Genomic DNA, 12,385 nt, shown 5'->3' with positions numbered 1-12,385 from the left:
TTAACAGTGTTTTATAGTTTTCTTTGTATAGGTCCTTTACCTCTTTTGTTAGATTTATTCCCAAGTATTTGAATTTTTTTTGTTTCGATAATAAAAGGGATTTTTTTTTATTTCCTCTTCTTCAGATTTATTGTTGGTGTACAGGAAGGCTACTGATTTTTCCATGTTGATTTTGTATCCTGCCACTTTACTAAACTGATTGATGAGTTGAATTAGTTTTTCTGTGGAGTTTTTGGGGTTCTCTATGTATATTATCAGGTCATCTGCAAATAGTGATAGTTTAACTTCTTCTTTTCCTATTTGGATTCCTTGTATGTCTTTCTCTTGTCTTATTGCTCTGGCTAGGACTTCCAGTATTATATTGAAAAGCAGTGGTGAGAGTGGACATCCTTCTATTGTTCTGGAAATGTTTTCAGCTTTTTGCCATTGAGAATGATACTGGCTGTTGGCTTGTCATTTAAGGCCTTGATGATGTTGAGGTATGTTCCTTGTATCCCAAGAATTTCAAGGGCTTTTATCATGAATGGGTGTTGTACTTTGTTGAAAGCTTTCTCAGCATCTATTGATATTATCATATGGTTTTTATATTTCTTTTTGTTGATGTGTTGGATGACGTTGATTGATTTTTGGATGTTGAACCATCCTTGTGTCCCTGGAATGAATCCTACTTGGTCGTGGTGAGTTATCTTATGGATAAATTGTTGGATTCTGATAGCTAAAATTTTATTGAGGATTTTTGCATCAGTATTCATTAGAGAGGTTGGCCTGTAGTTTTCTTTTTGTGTGTTGTCCTTGTTCGGTTTTGGTATTAGTGTAACGTTTGGCTTCATAGAACATGTTTGGTATTATCCCTTCCTTCTCAATTTTTTGGAAGAGTTTGTGAAGGATAGGCACTAATTCATCTCTGAATGTTTGGTAGAATTCATTTGTAAATCCATCAGTTCCTGGGCTTTTGTTTTTGAGGAGGTTTTTGATTACTATTTCAATTTCACTGCATGTAATTGGTCTGTTTAGGTGTTCTATTTCTTCTTTATTTAGCTTCGGGTGATTGTAGAGTTGTAGGAATTTGTCCATCTCTTCTAAATTGTTGAATTTGTTTCCATATAACTGTTCATAGTAGTTACTGATTATTCTTTTGATTTCTGCTGTGTCCGTTGTGATTTCTCCTCTTTATTTGTGATCCTGTTTATTTGTGATCCTGTTTATTTGTGCTTTTTCCCGTTTTTCCATTGTGAGACTGGCTAGGGGTTTGTCTATTTTATTTATTTTTTCGAAGAACCAGCTTTTGGTTTCATTGATCTTTCGGACTGTATTTTTAGTTTCGATTTCATTTATTTCTACTTTGGTTTTTATTATTTCTTTTCTTCTACTGGTTTAAGGGTTTTTTGTTGTTGTTCTTTTTCTAGTTCTTTGAATTTTGAGATTAGGTTATTTCTTTGAGTTCTTTCTTGTTTCTTCATGTGAGCCTCTATTGCTATATATTTTCCTCTTATTACTGCTTTTGTTGTATCCCATACATTTAGGAAATTGGTGTCCTCCTTGTCATTCAACTCAAAGAATTTTTTAATTTCTTCTTTGATCTCCTCATTAGTCCAATGGTCTTCAGTAGTGTGGGTTTCAATCTCCATGAGGTAGGAGAGTTCCTTGCCTTCTTTTTATGGTTTATTTCTAGTTTGATGCCTTCATGGTCAGAGAAGATGGTATGATTTCAATCTTGGTGTATCTGTTGATGTTTGCCTTGTGTCCCAGTATGTGATCGATCCTGGAGAATGATCCATGTGCACTTGAGAAAAATGTGTACTCAGATTTTTGGGGTGTTTAGTGTTCTATAGATGTCTGTTAAGCCCAAGTGCTCTAGATCCTTATTGAGAGCTTTAGTGTCTTTACTCATTTTTGTCTAGTTGACCTATCCATTGTTGATAGTGGTGTGTTGAAGTCTCCTACTACATATGTGTTTTCTCTGATGTTTATTTTCAAGGATGATAATAGTTGTCTGATATATTTTGGTGCTCCTTCATTTGGTGAGTATATGTTAATGAGTGTTATTTCTTCTTGAAGTATTGTCCCCTTGATCATAATGTAGTGACCGTTGGGGTCTCTGTTTACCTTTTTGAGTTTGAAATCTCTTTTATCTGATATAAGTATAGCTGTTCCTGCTTTCTTTTTGGTCCATTTGCTTGTGGGATTGTTTTCCATCCTTTAACTTTGAGTCTATTTTTATCTTTTGTAGTTAAATGACATTACACTTAACTGTTTGAGGAATTGTCAAACTGTTGTCCCAAGGAACTATAACATTTTAAATTACCACTTCATTGTATGAGGTTCAAATTTCCTCACATCTGCATCAGCACATCTATCTTGTTTATTGTAGCTACCCGTATGGTATGGGTAGCTGCAATGATAGCTCATTGTAGTTTTGATTTGCACTCCCTGAATGACAAGTGATGCTGAGTATCTTTTGTGTGTTTATGATCTTTGTGTGTCTTCTTTGGAGAAATTTCTATTCAAATCCATTATTTGATTGGGTTTCCACTTTACAATAGACTTTCAAGAATTCTTTATTATATTCTAGCTAATATATTAATGGGAAAAAGTATTTTCTCCCATTTTGTGAGTTGTCTTTTTACTTTCTTGATAGTGTCCTTAGCAACACAAATATTTTTAATTTTGAAGAATTCCAATTTATCTATTTTTTTCTTTTAACAGCTTATACTTTACTAATAAAGTAAACCCAGTGCCTAAACATTTATGCCCATGTTGTCTTCTAAGAGTTATAAAACTCTTGGAAGTTAAAACTATATATAAAGTTTTAACTATAGAAGTTAAAACTAAAAAGTTTTAACTCCAATATTTAAGTCCATGAAACAATTTGAGCTCATTTTCTTTCTTTTCTTTTTTTTTTAAAGATTTATTTATTTATGTATACAAGAACTGGAGTACAGGCCAGAGGTGTTGGGGGGTGAGAGGATTCACCAGAGACAAAGTGGGGAGCAGAACAGGCAGATTGACTGAAATACACTGCTGAGGTGAGCAGCGGGTGAGTCAGGTGAGGTCTGCTGCGCCGTGTGGGTAGCTCCCTGGTCAGGGATCGAAATGGTGCTGTAGTGGCTGCAGATAGCTTCATAGGTTGTGTCTTAACCCCCTACACCACCAGGGAGGCTCACCTTGAGCTAATTTTCATTTAACATATAAGGTAGGCATTCAGTTTCATTGTTCTATAGGTAGATATTCAGTTATCCCAGTACCATTTATTGAAAAGATTATTCTTTCCCCATTTAATTATCTTGGCACCCTTGTTGAACATCAGTTGACCATTGATGTATGAACTTATTTCTGGATTATCGGTTCTAATCCATTGATCTAAATGTCTAATCTTATACTAGATTATTCAGTATTGACGAGTGCAGCATTGCAGTAAATTTGAAATTGGAAAGCATGAGTTTTGCAAATTTGTACTTATTTTTTCAAATTGTCTTGGCTATTCTGGACCCCTTGGATTGTCATATGAATTTTAGACTCAATTTGCCAATTTCACCCACAAATAATGCTGGAATTTTGATAAGGACTGCATTGAATCTATAAATCAACTTGGGAAGTACTACCACCTCAATATTAAATCTTCCAGTCTACAAGCATGGTATGTCTTTCTATTTATTTAAGCCTTCTTTAATTTCTTTCAATGATGTTTTCTAATTTTTGGTTTCAAGTCTTGCACTTATTTAAGTTTATTCTTAACTAGCGTATTAATTTTAATGTTACATGAGTAAAATTGTGTTCTTGATTTTATTTTGGTATGTTCACTTTTAGTGTATAGAAATACAAGTTGATTTTTAATATTAAGCTTGTGAACTGTTATCCTGCTAACCTCTTTATTAGCTCTAATAGTTTTTTGATGGATTCTGTAGGATTTCCCTATATACAAGTTTATATCTTTGGTATATATCCTATCTAATCTGGATGTTTTTAATTTTTTTCTTACTCAGTTTTCCTAGAAAGATCCTCCAGGGCAATGTTGAGCAGAAGTGACACAAGTAGATATTTTTGATTTCTTCCAGATCTTAGGGGAAAAGCATTAAGTCTTTTACCATTAAGTTTATGTATGTTATCTGTGGGTTTTGTCATATATGTCCTTTATCAAATTGAGGAAGTTCCCTCATAATCCTAGCTTGTTGAGTGTTTTTTAACATGAAAGGGCATTGGGTTTCATGAAAGTGTTTTTTGTATCTGTTATGATGACCATGTGTTTTTCCCTTTTTCCTATTAATATGGTTGTTTTTCATATGTGACCCAACCTTGCATTCCTGGTTAATGGTATATGGGAATTTTTTTTTTTGGTATATGGGACTTTTAAGATATTTCTGGATTTGGCCTGTTTGTATTTTCTTAAGGAGAATCTGGCCTCTTGCTGCAACAAGATGGCGGTATATAACTCAAGGTTTGTGTCTTATAAGAAAAGAGAGAACATCTCACCCCAACAGTTTAACTAATCTCAGGGCCTAGCTTAACCCAAATTAGGTAATGTGATGTCCCCACTGTAGTCAAGGGAACATCACTGTAGTCAAGGACATTTTGACTTAGGTCTGTGTCTGGGCAATAAATCAATTCCATAAAAACATGGAATCACAGTGAGGGGGGGTCCCCAAAAGAAACACTGGGACTTTGATTTACCAGGTACCAGATATAAAACAGCAGAATGTTAGTTTTATAGGTTGAATTATGTTCCCCACAAAATTCATATATTGATATCCTAACCCTTCAGCATCCAGTTGGGACTATATTTGCAGATAAGCACTTTAAAGAGGTAATTAAGATAAAATAAGCCCAATGAAATAGGCACTAATCTGATCTGACTTGTGTCCTTATGAAAAGAAGGAATTGAACACAAAGAGAAACACCAGGGTTGCTCATGTACAGAAAAGGAAGCCCATCTGAGGACACAGTAAGAAGATGACCACCTGGAAGCCATGGGGATAGGCTCCAGAGGAAATCAACCCTGCTGACACCACAGTTCTAGCCTCCAAAACTGTAAGAAAATGAATTTCTTTTGTTTAAGCCACCAAATAAGTGGCGCTTTGTTATAAAAGTCCTAACAAATTAATTCAGGTAACTAAATTAATAGATTTCCACTAAAGGATGGATTCATTAACTCAGGTGAAGAGGTTGTCCCACAAGAGGGAAAGTCTGGGGAGCCTATGGAAAAGTCTGCAGGTCGTTGGTAGAAGTAAGATTGGTGTCATCTAACAGGGGACATGTGCAAAAGAGATGAAATAGAGGGCTTAGAAAAAGACGGATGTTATTTTCAAGCCATAAATATATCTCTTTTTTTTAAATATTTAGTTATTTATCTATTTATACAAGCATTGGGTACAGTCAGAAGCACAGGAGGGTGACAGAATTCACCAGAGCCAGAGCGGGGAACAGAACAGGCAGACTGACTGAAATACACTGCTGAGGGGAGCAGCGGGAGCAACAGGAGAGGTCTGCACGCCATGTGGGACTCTCTCCCGGAGGCCAAGGATCGAACCGGCGCTGCAGAGGCTGTGGGCAACTTCGCAGCCCAGTGCTCAACTACTGCACCACCAGGGGAGGCCCCATAAATATTTCTGGGTCTCAGTTAGCAAAAGCCTTCTTGGTAGATGTCTTTAGACTTAAACACAGAAGGAACAATGGTGACATTAAGAGTTACTATTAGCTGATGGCTTCCCTGGGGCCAGATAGGATCTGTGCTAAGCCTTTTATACGTGAAATCTCCTTTAGTCCTTAGAGTAACCCATAGAGGCAGAGACTGCTATTATCACTCACCTTGCAAAGCAGGAGAACAGAGAGATGACACACTGGCTGCACAGGGTGATAATACAGATTCAATCCAGTTCCCAGTGATAATTAGTGCACTTTCTTTTATAAAGAAGGGGTTCTGTGGTCCTTAAAGAAACAAGAGGCATCATTTTCAAAAATTGTTTAGCCACCCCACCATACACACTTGTTTAAGCATCACTCAACTTGACAACCAGTCCATGGAGGTTCCGAGGAACACCTCTGGCCACTCCACTTCCCTGGCCCCACCTCCATGCATACACCTCCCTCAGCTCACGGAGCCCAGTTTCACAGATGAGGAAAAAATGCCACTGAGAGCTGGGACACCCATCACTTGTGATGCTTCACAATTCGTGAGAGCAAGGGCTCAAACCCTTTTATCTAATTTCTGGGACATCTAAGACCACCCCAAAACAGCAGGTACAAGAAATATCTATTTACTTTCCCCAGTAGATACTTGCACAACTTCTATTTAAATACCTCTGTGAATTCAGAACTCTGGGTTTTGCTTCTTCTTTTCACATTTGTTATTTTCACTATGAAATATTTCAAATACGGAGAAAAGTACAGTCATTTGTGGCTTAAAGACATGATCCACAGCAGACAGCAGAGATGGCAGTGGTCCCAATAGGCTCTGCCATCTGGCCCAGGGTGCAGTGGGCTCCATTGTCAAAGTGTGAGCCGCCATGCTTTACAATGTTCGCACAACAACAAAATCACCTAAGTATGAATTTCCTGGCTTTTTTTCCTGTCCTAAAGAGAACAGGTATATGGGTATGTGTAACAAATACCCATATGCCCACCACTGGGAGTGAACAATAACACTTTCTCTATGTTTGCTTCAGATCTCTTTTTATTTTTTTTTAATTTTTTTAAAGATTTATTTATGCATAGAAGAACTAGGGTACAGGCCAGAGGCGTGGGTGGTGAGAGGATACACCAGAGACAGAGTGGGGAACAGAACAGGCAGACTGACTGAAATACACTGCTGAGGGGAGCAGCGGGTGAGGCAGGAGAGGTCTGTTGTGCCATATGGATAGCTCCCTGGTGAGGGATTGAAGTGGTGCTGCAGTGGCTGCCGAAAGCTTCATATGTTGTGTCTTAACCCTTTGCGCCACCAGGGAGACCCTCAGATCTCTTTTTAAAGAAAGTAAACTGTAGCAGAGGAATAACTGATCTGCAAAAATCTCACTTCAATGGGCTCTCTCATTATCCTCAAGTGGCACGTGCTATTCATTTTAAAAACTTCTGTTATCCACGTACCTTTGACAATACATAATGGGTGCATGTTTTAAAACTATGTGTAAGGCACTATGATAGCCACCCAACCCTAGTATATTCATTCAGTTTTGCATAGTAAATATTGACCCATACATTACCATGTTGATCTTGTCCACCCACGGACAGTGCTGCAGAGCAGTCCAGTGTGGGAGGACACCACGATTCTCACAACCATCCTTACCATGGACGCTCCGGTTTGTAAGCTTTACGGACCCTGCTGTAATAGCTTTGTATATGGTATGAGCTAGATGCACATTTCAAATTTATTAGATGTTGCCAAATTGCTCTTTTAATTTATTGTAACCATTTCTATTTCTACCAGTCAGCTATGAGCAGTGCATTCGCCCCTAGCAAAGTTGTGTTGTCAACTTCACAACTCTCTAGTGGGAAAGGTGGGACCTCACTGCTCTTTTCAACAGCACCATCTCTTTTCCATGGTTGATTTTTTAAAAGAAGCTTTCAGCAATGAAACACTGTCTAATTTTCGCTAGCAGTCCTCACTCTGTTCTATGTAGACTCAGATTATGGCCTTCTAAGATCATCCAGAACATTCCCCAAGTGCTCCTATCAAATCTGTTAACAACTGCTTTTTTACCCAAATTTAAATTCTGTATACAAAGGGGCTGTGTGTAATTTTTGGAGGTGTGTATTCATATTAGAGGCAACAACTTGCAAAACTGCAAAAAATCACTCAGAAATCCTCAATACCCATATTTTATTTGGATTATCTAGTTGTGAATAGTTGGAAACCTTGATTATGTACCAGCCCCAAATTCCATCTCTTTTTACATGCACTGGCTCTATTTTTATTTAAGATCTTTGATCCAATTACCCAGGCATTTTAGTCTTCCAGAAACCATGGAACAATGACTAAAGAGATTTCTCATGACTGAAATCACCATCCGTCTCATTGATAAGTTATATGAACTGAGTCACAGTTGGCCTGGGGCATCTTTGGTTTTATGCAAAATATTTAATGATCCAGAACACACAGGAACAGATCAATCAGAACAGATAGCAGCCTGTCAACAGCCTGGGTTAGCCATCCATGCAAACCAGCTAAAGAGCAAGCTGGACAAGAATCCCTGGTCATTACTACACTTCTAGACCCTTGTGATGCGTGACCACAAGTGTCAGGGCTGAAAAAGTGGGTGGAGGAGGAAGCCAAGACATTACTTCAACACTGTCTAACCAGAGTCCCAAGAATAGTTTGATAGAAATGCAAATTCCTCGCTGCCCCTTGACCAGAAAATTGGACTCAGAGTAGCCCAGCACCCAAACTTGAATGTGCCTTGCAATGATTCTGCTCCCTTCTGTCATCTGAGACCCACTGTCAGGACCCTGGACTCAGGATGTCTCTTCCCTCTAAAGTGCTAAAGCTGAAAGTCTCTGCAGCCATGAGGGGTTCTCCTTCCACCAGAAGTCTGACCAGAAGCATCTTGTCTGTCTATCCTCACTCCAACCCCAACCACCCAAGATGTACCCCTTTCTTTATCTGTCCACAGGAATGTTTTGGCCTCTCTGTCTCTCCCTGATCAGTTCTGACTCTTTCTAGTGTCTCTCCTACTCCCCCACTCAGTTGTCCTCTTTTCTCTTCTGTTCCTATCATTCACTCTCTCTCTCTATGACTGCTTGTCTTTTTCCTCTCCCTATATCTTTTTCTCTTTCTGCCTGTCTGCCCCTCTATATCTCTCTTTTTCTCTAGCTCTCCCTTCTGTAGATACTTCCCTTTCTGCCTTTCTGTGGTTCTTTCTCTCTCTCTCTGTCCCCTGTTGCTTGCTCTGTTTCTGTCCCTGTCTTCTTCCTCCCTGGAGGCCTCCAGGCTGGTGGCTGAGAACAGATGGCTGTCAGGCCTTGGCCAGAGGCCCATGTCATCACAGACTCCTCCCTCAGTGGCAGCTTTTCAGCGACCACCTGGGGAGTGCAAACTGTTCTGCCACAAACAGGTCGCTGTCATCACTGTGATTCAGGGCCTGGCCCAGCCCAGGACCCAGCCTGCCTCGGGTAACCCTGTGAGAGGCCAAGCTCTCTGCTTTGCTTGCGCAATAGCCACTGCAGGGGCCAGAGGCCCGGCCTCAAAGGAACTTGGTGGTGAGAAGCCTTGCACACAGGAGGCTTCTCCCAGGTCCAGAGGATGCACCGGAAAGAAGGGGACCTCCAAGTAATCAGGCAGCCCAACCTCTCTCACTGAGCGGCATGATCGCCAGCCCCCTCCCACCATGGGGGAGAAGTGTGGCTGTTTGGAGTTGCCCTATAGCCCCCAGCCTGATTCCTCCCAGACCTACAAGCTGAGGCCAGGAGCAGTCTCATGCTGCTAACCTGAAGCCAGCCCTGCCCTACCTAAATCTGCAGTGTCAGTGTCTGGTGAGAGGCCAGGGTTCCCCTGTCCTCTGCCCCCACCTTCCCCTCTTTTCATCTCTGGAGCAGACCCTAAGGGAACATGCAGAAAACCTTTGCACTGGAGGGGCCAGTGTGGTGCCTGCCAGCTGCTGGATTCAGCACCATCACCTGAGAAAGGAACTTACACACTCATTGTGATAAGACTCTTCCAAGGTCCCACAGTGCCAGTGAGGACTCAAAGCGGCCCCGCTACACAAGTGTACACATACTCACACACAGAGGATTCCCTTAAAGGAACGCCCATCATTTGCAGGAACTAGGCTGCTCTAAGAACACAAAGTCCAATTCCCGCAGAAGGGCTTCCACATAGACGCGGGACACTTGCCACCACCCTGACAAGCCTGAGACCCCACCCCATCAAGGTGCATGTGCGGGCCTATTTCTCCCCTTCTCCTCCTGTCCCGTGCACCACCGGCACCCCTGAGAGTGAGGTAAGAAGCTGTGGTGGCAGGTCTGTGTGATTGTGCCTGGGCACTATTGTGAGGGGTCACACTCCGCTGCCAGCTGTGTGGGCCACGCTCTGCAAAATCTCAGGTTGCCTTCTCCCATGGGAAGTGAGCATGATCGGTGCTGCTGGCTTACAGATGAGGAGACTGAGGCTCTCACTTGGGACTTAGATGCCCTAGTTCAGAAGTGGCCTTTGAAGACGAACATAAAAACACCCAGCAGGGCCCTCCCTGGCCCAGGAAGGAGGAGGCAAAGCCCAGCGAGGCAGGGGAGGCTGTGCTGAACTCAACAGGCCCAGCGGGTGTTCAGGCACCAGAGGAGAGCAGAGCAGCACCTGCACTGGGCGAGCACATGCACATGCACAAGTGCCTGCAGCTCCAGAGGGAAGGCTGAGTAATGGTTTGCAGTCACCCAGGACCCACCTCCACCACCTCCCAGTCCCCGTCTCATCCCACCGTGCAGCAGCTCAGAGGCAGCTGAACCTGGGAACTCTCCCAATCCCTGCCCTTCCCTGTCCCCGATCCTCCCCCCACCCCACCCCACCCCCGCCCTCCCTCCTGGCTGGAGGGAGGGCAGGATGGCAGGATGCAGTGGGAGATGGCCTGGCTCATGTTTCCCCCCTCTCTTCCTGGCAGGGATTACATGGTGAGCAAGGAGGACAGCTGAGCTGGCAGGTGGGAGGCCCAACCATGCCGTGGGGAGATCTGGGAAGGAAGGACAGCTGAGTGAACTCAGGCCTGGAGCAGTCACTCTCCTCACACATGTCCTCTTTCCAGCTGCTCTGAGACCCTGTGTGCCAGGGGTTGATCCCCCGGACCTAGCACCGATCCCTGGCACCTGCACCCCCATTCCCCCCAAACTTCTCTCCAAGATAGGCAGAGGCAAGGCCAAAGCAGTTTCTCAACAGATAGATGGATTTCAGAGAACAGAAGACCTGCACGTCTGTAGGAAGCACCATGGCTCAAGTGAGTAAGTTACATAATTCCAGAATCTCTACCACCACCACCCTCTCCCAACTTCCCCACCCCCAGCCAACAAGCTCTGTAACTGTTAAAAGGCCTCTATCTATTTTGGAAGCTGCAGGACAACTTCACCCACACAGACCTCATCCTGAGTTGTCACTAGAGCTCTGGGTTGCTCAGGTCTCATGGGCAACCACTTGGGATCACTCCAGACTTGGGACAGAGGTTGTCAGTCAATGGTCCTCAGAGATCGATAATTAGGGAATAGTTTGGTGGTTTTCAACAATGAGAATTGACTGTGGATCTAAGAAGTGCCAGGAATAATGAATCAGTGCAGGGACCTCCTGGTGGCACAAGGGGTCAAGTCTCAGCACTATGAGGCTATTGCAGCCACTGCAGCATGAGTTCGATCCCCAGCCAGGAAGCTACCCACATGGTGCAGCAGACCTCTCCTGTCTCGCCTGCTGCTCCCCTCAGCAGTGTATTTCAGTCAGTCTGCCTGTTCTATTTCTCACTCTGTCTCTGGTGAATCCTCTCACTGCCCCCCACCCCTGCCCCCGTACCTCTGGCCTACACCCCAATTCTTGTATGTATAAGGAAATAAATCTTTAAAAAATATACTGTATCAGCACAAAACTGTGCACTGCAAGGGTGCCAGAGGGGCCTAAATATGGGGCCCGTGGAGCACCAGCTGATCCCTGACAGACAGGAGGTGATGTTGATCTCCCCTCCCTGGAGCTTTGTTGAGTCTTTACAAGCCCCAGTGGAGAACTTAAGCCAGAAAAGCAAAGCTAAGCTGGACATTGAGCTGGCTGTGTGAGTGCCTGCAGGTGAGGCTGGAGAGGGCTTGGTGCATTCTGGTCAGAGTCCAGGGCCAGGAATCTTCCAGGAGGACGCTGGATCTGGTGCAGCCACCAAAGGATGCTCCAATTCTGATGTGGCTGGGCATCAGACTCCAATAGCTCTGCCTGCCCCCACAAGCTCCTTTTATTCACTGGGCTCTATAGGAGCCAATCAACTTTGTGGTTCCTACACACACACACACACACACACACACACACACACACACCTTCAGGCAACACAGGCAGGAAGTTAGATGTCAAGTAGCATGCTTTTCAATTGTCTTGGGCCTGTTCACTTCAAGCTCTGATTCTGATCTCCGTATTAGCAACCACACTAGCTTAGCACTGCTCTTAATGTCTTATTCATGGTATACAACTGCCTTTCTCTGAACCCCGTTTCCTCACCCCTAAAAATGCAGGCAACTACCTCAAAAAGTTATTAGGATAGTTAAGTAAGACTAGTGAAAAATCATCTACCTCAGGGTGTCCAAGATGGACTTGGTAGCAAAGCGTATTTTTCCTTTATCCCTCCCTCTTTCCTTCCAAAATTTCTTTCTTCCTTTCTTTTGTATCTTTCCCAAAGTGAGTCTAAGCATCTTACTCTTTCCTTCTTCAGCTCTTCGTCCCACTTTCTCCTCA

This window comes from Talpa europaea, assembly GCF_964194135.1.
Source record: "Talpa europaea genome assembly, chromosome: 4".
In the NCBI taxonomy this organism is placed as follows: domain Eukaryota; kingdom Metazoa; phylum Chordata; class Mammalia; order Eulipotyphla; family Talpidae; genus Talpa; species Talpa europaea.
This window is presented reverse-complemented; position numbering follows the sequence as displayed.